This window comes from Glycine max, chromosome 13 (assembly GCF_000004515.6).
Source record: "Glycine max cultivar Williams 82 chromosome 13, Glycine_max_v4.0, whole genome shotgun sequence".
Lineage (NCBI taxonomy): Eukaryota > Viridiplantae > Streptophyta > Magnoliopsida > Fabales > Fabaceae > Glycine > Glycine max.
Genome location: NC_038249.2, coordinates 18,670,496 through 18,685,241, shown reverse-complemented (window position 1 = coordinate 18,685,241; position 14,746 = coordinate 18,670,496). Strand labels below are relative to the sequence as shown.

Below are 14,746 nucleotides of genomic sequence, written 5' to 3'. Positions count from 1 at the left end.
CTGTCGACTTGCAATTAGTGATATAAGCTTTCAAAAGGCAAGATTCGGTTCCATGAAACATTCGTGGTCGCTGGAAAAATTCCTTGTTTCTTTGTAAAGATTCGCGTTTTATTTTTTCTCATATCTATAGGAAAGGCAACACTTATGTAGATAAGTTAACTAATTTTGGTGCACATACAAATATTAACTTGGTGGAAATTAGTCCCTAGTTATTTTAAGGAAGATTTTGCTCGTAATAGGAATGCTCTTCCTAATTTCAGATTCGCGTAACTTGCTCTCATGGGTTTGGACCTAATTACCCCATGCTCTTGTTCATTCTCTTTTTGTTTTTCATAATATATGGGCGTCGCTGGTTTGGTCGAGATTGAGAACATAGTTGGGATGTCTTTTCTTACCATTGCATTTGCATTCCTAATTCATAAAAAAAAAATTGTAAAAATAAAAAAGTAACTAAAATGAATGTTTTTTTGTTCGAAGTTGAAGATTAATAGAGGAATGATAAAATTTTAGAAAATAAAATATCCAACTCATACATTTCAAGCAATAATGTAGAGATTCCTCGATGATGCATCTTCGGAAGTTCACCTATATTTCTAGGTTTAATATTTCACCATACATATCCCTTTTAACGAATCATATTAGTATTTTATTTTTATTTTTATTTTTATTTTGTGAGAAAAACCAAACGCATGATATTAGCTAGACTTAAATCCATCAAATCCATGAGGACCAAAAGTATGATTCAAAAAGGGGTGAGCAAGAGACCAATTGGGATGAGTTTATCTTTTTTCTTATCCTATTTGAAATTTAGATCGGACCATTTATTGAAACTCAAATCTGATATGATCAAGACCCGAAATATTTAAAACAAAACCGGATGGACCCGTCCTTCTTGCATAATATATCAATTTTAATATTAAATGCAGATAAATCATAAAATAAAAGAAGTATAAAACTTAAATCAAGATATATTTTATAATATATATTAAAATAATTAATATAATTATAAATATAATATCATGTTATAATTGATAAAATATTTGAGTTAGTGTCTAATTTTTTTATTAATTAAAAAGTTTATTTGACTATTTGGCAAACATATTTTTTATAGTAGACTTTTAGTAACTTTTATTGTTTTTTAAAATGTTATTTGAAATAACATTTTTTACAATGTTAGTTTTTAACTTTTATATTTTATTCACTTTTATTCTTAATATATTTATTGAATGACACTTACTATTTAATAAATTAATTTTTCAATTTTTAGTTGTTAATTTTTGTCAAACATAATCATTATCTACTAAATAAAAAAGTTTTATATTATTAACATACAATTGTTAAAAATAATATACATTTTAAAAGAATGTAGGACAAATTATCAGGTTTCGACAACATGAAACATAACATGAACTCATCCTTAAAACACCATGATCTAATTTTAAAATCCAAATTAATCCAAAGTAACATCGTGCTAAGTCGGAATGGTGGGTTGGATTGAGTGATACTCACCCCTAGATGCAAAGGTGTTATCCAATATGTTATCTTAATCCTAACATGATGATGTCGCACCATGATAATTATTAAATATATCTCCCTTAATTAAAATGTATATCTTTTTTATTTTTTATTAAATTTACTTAAATAACCCTATTCCTGCCCTCCCCCTCATCTAAATATTAGAAGCAATTCCTTCAAGGTTTTGTTTCCTCGTGTCTCTGTCAATCTTACTCAAAAAATTCCATTATTCCTCTTCTTAAGAAAATAAAGAAGTCATTGATGATAAAAGAAAACAAAGATTTTCATTGTATTTATTTTACAGGTTCACACGTTGCCTCACTTGAAGATGATGGATCATTCAATTGGTTGGCAATTGAATTGCAAGAAAATGTGACACATTGGCTTTAAGATGCCAAAAGTATGCGGCAACTAATTTAACCCATTTTTGTTTAGATATACAAGACTAAAGTCTTTTTTTTATAGTTTCTCTGCCCAAAAAAATTATATATTTTAATAAAGAAATTCTTAAAAGTACTTATACCAGTTTTTTTTTATAGGGGATGTGTGAGTATTTTATCTAATTATACCTTTTGATTATTTTTATATACCAAATTATCTCTTCCCCAAATTACTAACATAATTATCCTCATTACTATTCACACCATAAATTTGGATCTCCCAATCCCAATTTCAAACCTTATATTTTTAATTGTCTCAAATTTTCATTTAGAATTCAAGACCCTAAAACCCAAATTCTAAAAGAAATTCATTTTTCTTTTTCTTTTTCTTTGCTTTTTTGTGGACCCATTTACTATTCACAGTGTGAATTCGATTTTAACGATTTTATTAATTATTATTTTGTTTTGATCATTTTTATTTTGTAAATCTTTTTAAGTAATTAGTAATATATTTAATTATTGTATTTCAATGATATAATTAATTAATATAATTGTTAATATACAATGATGTAACCAATTAACTAATTGTAAGAATAATTATTAATATTTAAAAAAAAAGTATGACAACCAACGGCTAAATAATATTATGAGAAGATACAAACACTGACAGAAAAAATAATTAGCATTTTGTGATAATCCGTAGACATAAAAAAGGACAACATAAATTATCAAACATTTCAACAACAATTTAATTGTGTATTTTGCTTTTGTTTTTAGCAACTAGTGTATTAACAAATTATTGTTAGTATTTTGCATTTATGTAATTTATTTATGTTAATATGTTAATTTTTCGTTATTCATAATTTATTGACAAAGTTTCACAATACCTATTAGAACCATTTTCGGGGAAACAAATCATCTTTACTTCAAAATTTCATTCCATAAGGGCAACCTTTGGCACTTGTATGGTTATGTATATCATTTATTTTGGTTCAAATAATGATTCATTCTCATAGTTTTCATGTCGATGAAGCCAATACTTCAACTCTCAAGACTCCAATCAAGCTAAAAATGCGTCAAAAAAGTGCTCAAAAACAAGAAAAATCACTTTTACTTCAAAATTTCATTTCAAGAGGGCAACTCTTGACACCTGTGTGGTTATGTGTATCAGTTATTTTTGTTCAAATAATGATTCATTCTCATAGTTTTCACGTTGATGAAACTGATAACAGAACTCTCATGACTCCAATCTACCTGAAAAATGCATAAAAAATGTCCAAAACAAGAAAAAATCACCTTTGCTTCAAAATTTTATTTCACGAAGGCAACTTTTGGCACCTATATAAGTATGTATATTAGCTATTTTGGTTAAAATAATGACTCATTTTCATAGTTTTCATGTCAATGAAGCCGATAATAGAACTCTCAAAAACTCCAATCGGCCTAAAAATACATCAAAAAAGTGTCCAAAACTATAAAAAAAATCACCTTTACTTCAAAATTTCATTCCATGAGGGCAACTTTTTGGCACTTGTATAGTTATGTGTATCAATTATTTTGGTTCAAATAATGATTCGTTCTCATTTTTTTTATGTTGATGAAGCTGATAATAGAACTCTCAGGACTCCAATCAGCCTAAAAATGCATCAAAAAAGTGTCCAAAACAAGAAAAAAATCACATTTGCATCATCTTTTGTGACAGAAAAGGAGCAATTGAGATAGCATCAATGACAATCAATGGCCGATAATGCATTGATGTGAACAAGATTATTGTTCATCTGTCAGGAATCTTGCAGAGCTTCATCTTTTGTGGCAAAAAAGTAGAGGTCAAGAAAGCACCAACGATAATCAATGCCTCATAATGCATTGATGTGAACGAGACAATTGTTCACCTGTCAAGAATCATATAGATCTTCATCTTTTTTGGCAGAAAAGGAGTGATCGAGATAACACCGATGACAATCAATGTCTCATAATGCATTGATGTGAACAAGATTACTATTCACCTGTCAAGAATCCTACAAATCTTCATATTTTTTTCCATATAAGTAATGGTCAAGATAGCATTGACAACAATCAACGAACCATAACACATTGACATAAACGAGGTTACTATTCACTCATCAAGAATCCTACAGAGCTTTGACTTTTGTGCCACAATAGACGAGCGACTAAGATAGCAATGGAAAAAAATGTTCGACAACATATTTCATTTAATTTATGTTATCTCTTCCATTCAAAGCTCGACTCATTTATTTGTATAAATATGGGTAATGTATGAATGTAAACTTCAATATCTCATCATCTTGAAATCATTTATTTTTCTCACAAAGTGTCATTCATCATGGGCAATAATGAATTTCTTGATATTGATGACTCAAACCTCTCATCCTTTGTTCACCCTTCTAACCCAAATCTGTCATCCTTTAGTTCAAGAGCACTTATTTCTTATCCTAAAGGGTTCGTACAAGCTGTCATGAAGAATCGATAATCTAGGTTGCCATTCCCAACTTAAGAATTCATAATGTGTGCCCACCAAGAAACCAAGCGTGAATTTAATAGGAATCCATGGTTATGTGCTTTAAATTTCGTTTGATCACAAGGTCAAGTACATTTATTGTATTTGATACACATAAACCTTCAATTGATTGTTGAATTCGTATAATTATAGGATTGGTAAATGATGATGACACACCTCAAGGGACACCATTAAGGTCCATTGATTATACTTTTGATTGTGTATCTTTAACAGTCGTCATTGTCAAAATTTGTACTCCAACGGTTTGGACGACATGAGAGTTATGCTCAAGGTAGTCAAGTTTAATTCAGTCTCTAATTATTACATTGCTATTTTTGGGATATTCATTCATGAGAGTTTTAATTTCAAGATCCTACAAGATCTGTTGATGTCACTTTGTGGCAAACAATCATACAAGATAAAGATTTTGACCAATATATAGTTGCTAGTTCTGTCTTAGTTTTGTAAGAGGTGAGTTTCTTACTCTTATTGTTAATCTTACTTTATGTGTCGTATAGAGTTTAACTTTTATTGAACTGAATTGTATACTCTACAGGCGATTGTATTTTGTCCTTTTCCTTTTTACTCCAAATGTTATTTGAATATTAGACTGCACAATGTTGTCAAGGTAATGTTTTTGCATTTTAAGTTACCAATAATTTTGGTATTCGCAAATTAGCATTGTATGATCATATGTTGTTAATATGTGACACAGGTGTTTCTGAAGGAGAATTGACCTCATGTTAAGAAGTATGTATTTCGTGTGTGCAACATGTCATGAAGTGTCATAAATAATGCTCCCATTTGTTTGTTTTGTGTGGTCCAGACTATGTTTGTTTTAGCAATTTCATGTGTAATCTTCTTTTTATTGTAGAACAATAAAATTGGTATCGTTGAATTCATCAACATGAAAATAGTCAGAGTGAACAATTGTCTGTATCAAATAATCTCATTTTTATAAGCAAAACAATACACATGATGCATTGATCGTATAACCTCATATTCATATTAAGACATATTCAAAAAAAAGACCATTAAGAAACTATTCAAGTGCAAAAAATATTTTCGTACGTTTTCAGACACCTTTTTCAAGCCTTTTTAGACCGAGTCAAAACGTGAAACTTATATTATTAGATTCATTTACATGAAAACTATCCGAACTTAATTATTTTTTGAACCATAAAACATCATAAATATTAAAAAAAAATGCAAAAATCACCCCCCACGAATAATTATTCTTACATTCAGTTAATTAGTTACATCATTATATATTAAAAATTATATTAATTAATGGCTTAAATATGTTTATCATGCCTGGAAAATAGGTTGTCTTCAATTTACTACCTAAAATTTATTTTTGATCATTAACGTACCTGACATTCTTTTATGTTTCAATGTAGTGCTTATCGTTAATCTCATTTTGTTAAACGATGATTTGACAGACAGAGTATCATCATTAACACATCAATACCACATCATTTTTTTATTATTTAAATTACTTAAAATTTTTCATTATATATATATATATATATATATATATATATATATTCCACGTGAACCCGAAAACATACAAGCATATCATGGAAAACCCATATTGAAATTAACTATTTTACATGGAAACAAGAAACAACTCAGTAATCCAAAACAGAAGCAGTTAAAAAAAGGTAACACTTCACATGATGATATATCAAGAAAATAAGCTTCATTTTCATCATTTTCATTATCATTATTTTTTGTAGTTATAACACTTTTCACCATTCAAAACCAACAACAACACTATGAACAACATCTATATGATACATAACATCCAAACTGACCCTAAAAATTACAATCCCAAAGGCAACATTCCATCACCAAATTTGGCCCCACAGAGATCATGGAACCAAACAATTACAACAACATACAATCACATCATCATGATCTCTTGGAAGAATTAGAGACAAAATGCCTCCAAAGGTAATGCTCACTAGCCATATCCACGAAAGTCCAAAACTCATACTCTACCATAGCATGAACCTACATCCACAAAAATGAGGGTTATTAGAAAAAGCGAACGTTTTTGTGAAATTGAGGCAAAAGGATGAAATGGGTCAACCTTGGAAGTTCCATTTGAGGAAGCGTCGGAGGAGTCTAAGATTTTGGGGTTGGAAGGAACAACAGCGTCGTCTTCTTCGACCTGAGGCCTCTGAGAACGAAGAAACCAACAAGGGTTGCGGGCAAGAGCGATTCCATGTGAATAGTGTTGTTCCCACCAAACCCTACCTAGTCACTCAAGTGACATGGCTCGAGGACCGCCCTTCTCCCTCCACTGTTAACGGTGACGGCACCGCTTACATGGCATCCGCGGATGAAAGCATTAAGGTTTCAAGGAGGGAAGGCGAGGCGAAAGGGCACAAGTTTGATGGTTGTGGTGGTGCGGGGTTGGACGGTGGTGATGGCATAGGGTTGTTTTCCGTTGGAGATGGGAAAGGAGGGGAAATGAATTTTTTAAATAATTTAGATAATAAAAATGATGTGACACTGATGTATTAGTGATTAGGTTTGATGACATGACATTTTATCTGTCATATTATTACTTAAATTATGGAACTAACAGCAGGTACTAGAGTGAAACATAAAAAAATGTCGGGTACATAGATGAACAAAAGTGAATTTTATGTGATAAATTGAAAATGGTCTATTTTTCATGTATGAAAAACATATTTAAGTCTTAATTAATTACATTATTGAAATACAATAATTAAATATATTACTAATTACTTGAAAAATTTACAAAATAATCCAAACAAAAAAATAAAAATAAAAACATTGAGAATTCAGGTTTGGAAATACCAAATTCTAAACGAGGATCTACAAAAAGTATAAAAGAAAACTGTAAATAGTAAATGGGAGTCTGCATAGAGCAAAAAAGAGAAAAAAAAAATATGCGTAGAATTTGGGTTTGGGATCCCGAATTCTAAACCAGCTGCAAAAAAAAAAACAAATATGGTATGAATTCAGGATTGTGAGGCCCAAATTCACACTGTAAGTAAATAGGAATGAGAAATAGTTATGTTAATAATTTGGGAGGAGGAATAGTTTGGTATAGAAAAAAAATCATAAGGTATGATTGGATAAAAAGAAAATGAGGGATGTGTTGCGCTGGCTGATATTTTATTTACATAACACTGATGACATTGGAACAACATGTTGTGGCAGTCTCAAAGCATGGCACTAACTTGTACTGGTTGGACCGCTAATGGACGTTTTTATCTGTCAGACCATTTGGGTAGTCCTCTTTTAGGAGCTGTAATTATTATATCGACATAGTGTGTTATTTCTTTGTCAAGGGTAGGAATAATCTTTTGTGCATGTAGCCTTGTGAAAAACAGTTTGTACTCTTTCTTATCTTTAATTTAGAAAATACTGGAGGAGATTGGATCGGATGCATCTCTTGTGAAGTATGCTGAATTCTGTTAATTTTTCATAGGCTTGATTGTTTAAAACATGAGAAAATTTCTGCACTTGTTTCTTTGATTAAATCAATGGGTGTTCTTGTTTTCTTATGAAGAGGATTAATAGAATTTTTAGAGTGAGATCTGAGAGAGGTGTAAGAGAGAAAAAAAAACTGTGATGGGAGGAGGTAAGGAATGAGGTTATTTAAGTAAATTTAATATAAAAAAAGAGATACATTTAATTAATTAAGGAACATATATTTCTCATTTAACAATGGCCAAGGACAGAACCCAATTGACCCACAAAAATGTCCCTAGCGTAATGCTATTTCAAAAAACAAACCTTAAAAAAATAAAGTGACGGAACCCAATTGACCCACAAAAGTGCAGTGCAACTTTGGCATATGCTACTGGCACCCAGCTTTTTTGTTGGGACACCCATTTTTGAAAATGTTAAATATATAGTTATAAATAGCAGGTTCAATTTTTTCATTTCTGTGGTGTCTTTATTTTTGCAAAATCCCACTCCCTTATTGTAAGTTGTTTCTGTTAGCCTCCTTTTCTGAGCATTTTTTGTCTATGGTGATATACGTGAGTTGTTCATGAATATACGGTGAAATTGAGTGGTTATTCGTCGCCGGAGAAGAAGACGTACACAATTTTTTTAGAAAAACATACAGATTAACAATTAGTATGATTCATACGGATTGCTGATCCGTAATCAGTATGGCTCATACGGATTGCTAATCCATAGGCTATTTTAAAAAAAATTGAAAATAAAATTTTGTCTGATTTATTTATTTAATTTATTTTGTAGTGTAATTTTTTTTAATAGTTTTAGCAATTATTTTATAGTGGTATAAAAATAATAAAAAAATGTATTTATTAATTAGATTGGTAAAAAAATGATAATATATATAAACTTTTAAAAATTGCTAAAACTAACATTAGATTGATTAAAAATTAATTTAGTAATTAATTGAAAATAATTTAGCAATTAGATTGGTAAAAGTAACATTAGACTGCTAAAACAATTTTTTGTATACATTTAAAATACTTATTAAAGTTGATAATTAAACAATTTTAATAATTAACTGAATTATGTATTTAAACATTTATTACAGTGATTGAAAATTAAATAAATTTAATATTTCATTGAATGATGTATTTTTTAGAATATATATGATATTTTAATGAAGATATGTAGTGAAAATGTAGTTTGTGGCTAAATGATGTACAATATTTTTTTTTTAATTTTGTATAGAGCTATATTTGTGTCGATAACAAGTGAGGTGAATGTATAATTTTTTTAAATTGTATTTTGTTTATCATTTAATTTGTTAAATGTTTTATTAAGATGAATGAAGAACAGTTGATGTATAATAATATCATGTCTGAAGAAGTTGATATGAATGTTGAAAATAAGGAAGATGTTGGTGTGAAAGTAAAACACGTTGATTGCTCTGATGTCTTTAATACTTCTCAGGTAATTGTCTAATTTGTTGTTGGTAAAGTAGTTATGCTACATAAATGTTCATTTATCTCAGACATTCTTTGAATTGTGTTATAGTTCTTTGCTACTCGTGATGAAGTTTTACATTAGACTCGATCGGTGGCTCATGAAATTAAATTTGTTGTCGTAATAATGAGGTAAGACACAAATACTGGTGTTAGAGGAAGGGCCTCATTTATGTTAATAGCTTGCGAAAGGAGTGGTGAGTATAAGCCTAAGAAGAATGATTTGGTAAGAATATGCACTAGCAACAGAAAATGTGGATGTCTGTTTAAGTTGCGTGTGAAGTCAGTTTTGGGAGAAAAATGATAGATGCTGAAGTTAATTTGTGGGATTCACAATTATGAAATGACAAAATCATTTGTTAAGCATCCATATGCGGGTCGACTGACTAAAGATGACTTCAATATTTTTTGTAATTAAAAAATTTAAATTATTTTTAATTATGACTTTAATATTTTTCATAAGTAACAAATTTAATATCTTTTAAATATTTTTTCAATTTTTTTAAAAAGTTAAACAAATATAATATTACAATATTTAAAATTAATTTTTTGGTCAATCTAATGTTAGTCTTAACAATCGAATCTAATCTAATATTAGTCTTATCAATCTAATCTAATTTTAGTAATAATTAAAATATTTTTTTGTTTTTATAAATAAAATCAATACTTAACAAATAAAGCATAATTTTTTTTTATAAAATTACACCAATTATTATAAAACAAAATTACACTACGAAACAATTTAAAAAATAATTCACAAATATATATTTAGAATTAAAAAAATTCTAAAAAAATTCAATTTTTTTTGAAAAAATATACATGCAGATCAACAATCCATATGATCCAATTCGTATGGAATTTTTCCCAAACAATAGGTTTTTCACAAACAACAATTCAATCATTCAACGTGCCATTATTCAAACAACAATCATTCAAATAATAATCATTAAAAAAAAAAAAAACAATGCGAATAGAAAGAACGCAAATGAAGAACCAACAAAAGGAGCCCACGAACGAAGAAGTAGGAACACCAAGAGGAAGAAGAGGCAGGAACGCCGGAAGAAGAAGCGCCGGTGCAGCAAAAGAATGACTCGTTCTCGTTGCTGGATGTCTCAGCAAAAAGGCCGGTGCCCAAAGCAACCCATGCAACTTTATACGGAAAAAAGCAAAGGCCCATTAGAGAAAACTTGAAAACAAATATTTTAAAAAAGGAAACGGATGAGGGAATTAAAATTAAACCTGACATGAATTGAACACACAACCTTACCCTTTTGAGCTGGATTTAGACACGCTACCATTACGCCACAAATCAACTTGTTGACGTTGATGAATTCTATTCTAAATATAAACATGTTTTCTAGAAATTAATCATTTCCCTTTCAAATAAATCTTCTATCTTGAATTTGCGAGGAAGTAGTGGGAGAAAGTTTCAAAGCCCACTCCAACAACGTTCTCTACTAATTGTGAACGCATGCACATATAGAAGGTTTTAGGTTTGCCACAGCTGATGATAATTAAGGACCGTGAATTTATCCTTAGTAGAAGAAAAAAATCAATAATATTACATGTTTGTATGTATTTGTTCTTACGTTAGTCCAAGGGAGTTCGAGAGTCGACACTAAGGTAGAAAGTTATTATAATAGTACATACTCAGATGTTTATTTTACATTATAATGTTGATTTTATAATGTTAAATAAAATAAGAAATTCACTTCAAATGCGTTGTTGGTTTTCCTCACTTTTTCTTTTCTTTTCTCTAATACGTAGATTGGTCGTTATCAATAACCCATCTTTAAGAGATAGCCATGATGGCAAATGGATCTCCTAGCCCTTCTAATTGGTGTTGTTTCTTCTCTTTTTTAACTCCCTAGTTTCTACATATGCGGCTATGACCTGTGATTGTTAGTATTTAGTATACACACACTCACTCACACGCCGCCACCTTTTACAGTTAAAGTCATATGGAGCCAGCCACAGTACTGAAAATGAGTGCCCCCAAAGACTTTAAACAAACCCATAACGTGGGCCTATGCCCTACCCCAAATTCCTATTGGGTTCACTTGTCTGCGCATGAAAGTGCCAAAAAAGCCTATAGCTATTTATTTGAGACCCATTAAGTATTTATATGAACCATGTTTGTAGAATTCTAGTTGTAGTGTTGTACCTCCTATGATCAAATAATTTTCCGCTTAATTATTTTTTTCTCTCTTCAATTTAATCTTTTTTTTTATTTTTGTTCCTGTAAAAGAAATTCATTTTAGTCCCTACAAAGTGTATTTATTTTATTTTTTATTCTTAAAACACTTTAAACAGTAAAAAAAAAGAGTGTTTTGAATAGTAAAAAAATACATTATCTAACACGCTTTGAAGATGAAAAGTAAAAAGACATATTTTGTAAGAATGAAAATGAAAAGCAAAATTATAGGGACAAAAATGAAAAAAACACTAAACTATATGGACAAAAAATATGTTTAACTCATTTTTTTAATTAGATTAACCCAACTTGGAAAAGAAGTCACAACACAATATGCATAAAGGAAAAGAAAAGAACCTTCTTTAAAAAAATAATAAAAGAAATACATTAAGAAAATGATGCAAGTGCAAGCTCCACTTGGGATCAGATTTCGGCTGGAAAAAATAATATGGAAGTCTCTTTCATTTCTCCGTAGTACTAGTGTCGGCTAAGAAAATATACAGTAGAGACTGGACCAGTGTACCTCCAGTGAAAATTGAAAGCCATTAATATCCCCTCACTAAAAACATTTGAACTGTGCATTTATATGTGTGGTAGATACATGCACCATGCACTATTTATGAGATGCTAACACTGTTTACCCAACTTTTCTGTTATTCTGTGTACCCCCCTTCATGTCAATTTCTATGTGAATTTCAAGCGCGACCTAGCTAGATTAACCTCTTTGAAGTGTCCAAGGGCTTCATTAAAATAGCTTTTGTTTAGAGACAGTAACGCCCGTGATATAGTCAACCACGCTCCAATAACATCAAATTATTATCAACAACAAAACTCTATTTTTTAGTATTCAATGTAATTATATACTCATGAATTTGATAATAAGGTTTTCCAAAAAAAAACAAAAAAAGTCGAATTAAACTGTTTTATAAAAGCAGTTTGAAGTTTGGTCCGGGTTTTTTGTTCAATCCTCTCCGGTCTGGTTATCCATTTTGCATTCATGCATCATGCATGGTTCCGTTTTTGCTTAAAACAATTTAGTTTGATTCAATTTAATTTGGCTTAGTTCAATTCTTCTCACACCCTTTTATTTGAAATTACGAGTCAAATTAAAAAAAAAAAAACAAAACAAAACTCTGTATTAGTTGATCTACAAGTTCCCTCGTGGCAAACAACTACTTTTTGAAAGAAGGAAGGCATTAAATTTGAAGATTTTCACACTATAATCGCGAATCCAAGTACAATAATCTTGTGGCAGTTGTCCTTACTCCATAAAAAGGGTGGTGTTTCACGCATGTAAAAGCAACATCTCATATTATAAACGAAAGGTGGGTTGTCCAATAGTCGTTGGGCCCCGTCCTTATCAAGATCAGCTGGACTGTCATCTATCAAAGTTTTACATTGCAAAGTGCACCGCAGCATCTTCGTAACACAACCCTCTAATTTCATAATTTGTATTTTTTTTTTCAAAATAAGTGTTACATTTAAAAACAATAATTATTTTAAAATAAGTGTTCAATTTAATTTTTTTAATATAATATTAATTATTTTTCATCAACATCCTTAATAAATGTCATTTTAATTTTTAAATATAATAATATTATTTTCTTTCATCTAATAAGATTAGTTTTATAAAACTAGTATTTTCTTTCATTTATTATTAGTTTGTGTTTGTCCGGCTAAAATAATCTATTAAAACAACACCTATTTTTAAACAGAGGTAGTCGTCTTGAACTCATACACAAGGTGATCGACGGTTCAGAGTCTCATTTTGAGAGACCTCACAACTTTTAAAAAATTTTAAAAAAAAACTATTAACTTCATTTTGTTGAATTTTTTAATATATAAGAGTTTTGTGTATTATTTTTTATGATTTAATTTATAAATTCATGAAAATTTTTTGTCAATAAATTATTTATGAAATATATTTTAAGTGTTTAGGGATCTCTTTTTTAATTTTTGTTCTTACCCCAAAAATGTATTGAACGGAGGGATTAGTATATAACTACCGATACCATCACTCAGGCTATGCCAACCATTAGTCTTCTAGATATGTGGCGTCATCTCATCACAATTCATGTTGTTAATGAGGTCAAGAAACCCTTTAAATATTTATTATTGCAACAACAAAAGTTATTAAAAAAATAAATAAATTTGGTTTTTTTATAGGTGTGTGATTTGTGTGTAGCGAAAAGTTTGTACATGTATGATTACGGGTTATTTTAAGTTGAATGCAAATTTCACATATCAAAATCACAATCATGAAAAGGGGGCAGTTGGAACACTCTCCACATAAAAAAAGCTTCCCTCTAAGCCTAAGATGCCCCCATTTATAAAAGCCTAGGAGCACTAGCATGACATGCATTACCATAAATGCTTAGTTCATGGTTTTAAGCTTTGTTGCAAATCTATATATATAATTATAGAAGCCTCCCTCTTTAGGGGACGAGAAAAGGACTAAAAGGTAGCAATAGCGGGAAGGAATCCCGAAGTGGGAGAGGATTTTGCTGCCTAGTTGAACAAAAAAAAAAAATACCCTTCTAAAGAAAGAAGTTGAGAAAACAAAAAGAAGAAGAAAAAAAAGCCTTTCTTTGATGCCCTCTCACCATCAATGCTGTATTAATTGCTAGTCCAACAACGCAATTAGTTACGGTCCAGGGGTAGATTTTGGTTGTTTTAAAATGAATTTTTAAATTCATGTCTTATATTTGAAATATGTACTTTACCTCCAAGTCACTAATTGTGTGTTTTTAGAGCGAAGTTTTGTCATAAGTGATCTATCATATAGGTGCATGTTTGTATTATCGTTCAGTTGGCTTAAACCTATGCTTCAAAAAGAAACTCCCTTGATACTTATACGGTGAAGGAGCATGGAAAGTCTCGCCACCACAATTACAATTGAGATATTTGGATAAACTTATCTGAAAACATGTTTAGGAAAAAAATAAGAAAAAAATAAAATAAATTTTTCCATAAGCTAAAATGGGATTTTCATTGATTTAATTATAAGTGTCTTTTCATTTTTTAGTTGAAATTATATGAGAAAGTTTCTACAAATTAATTAATAGTTAATTAATATAAAAAATTCATTTTAGTTTATGAAAAAGATAATCTTATTATTATTTTTCTCTTAGAAGTGTTTCCAAATAAGTTTATCCAATGTCCAATGAAAAAAAAAAACATGCATCCC

At 29.8% G+C, this 14,746-nt stretch overlaps 1 pseudogene; it reads right to left on the bottom strand.

Annotated features, from left to right (window-relative positions):
• Positions 1-6,327: 6,327 nt before the first annotated feature.
• LOC100804566 (uncharacterized) lies at positions 6,328-14,301 on the bottom strand (annotated as a pseudogene).
• Between the last annotated feature and the right edge of the window lie 445 nt (positions 14,302-14,746).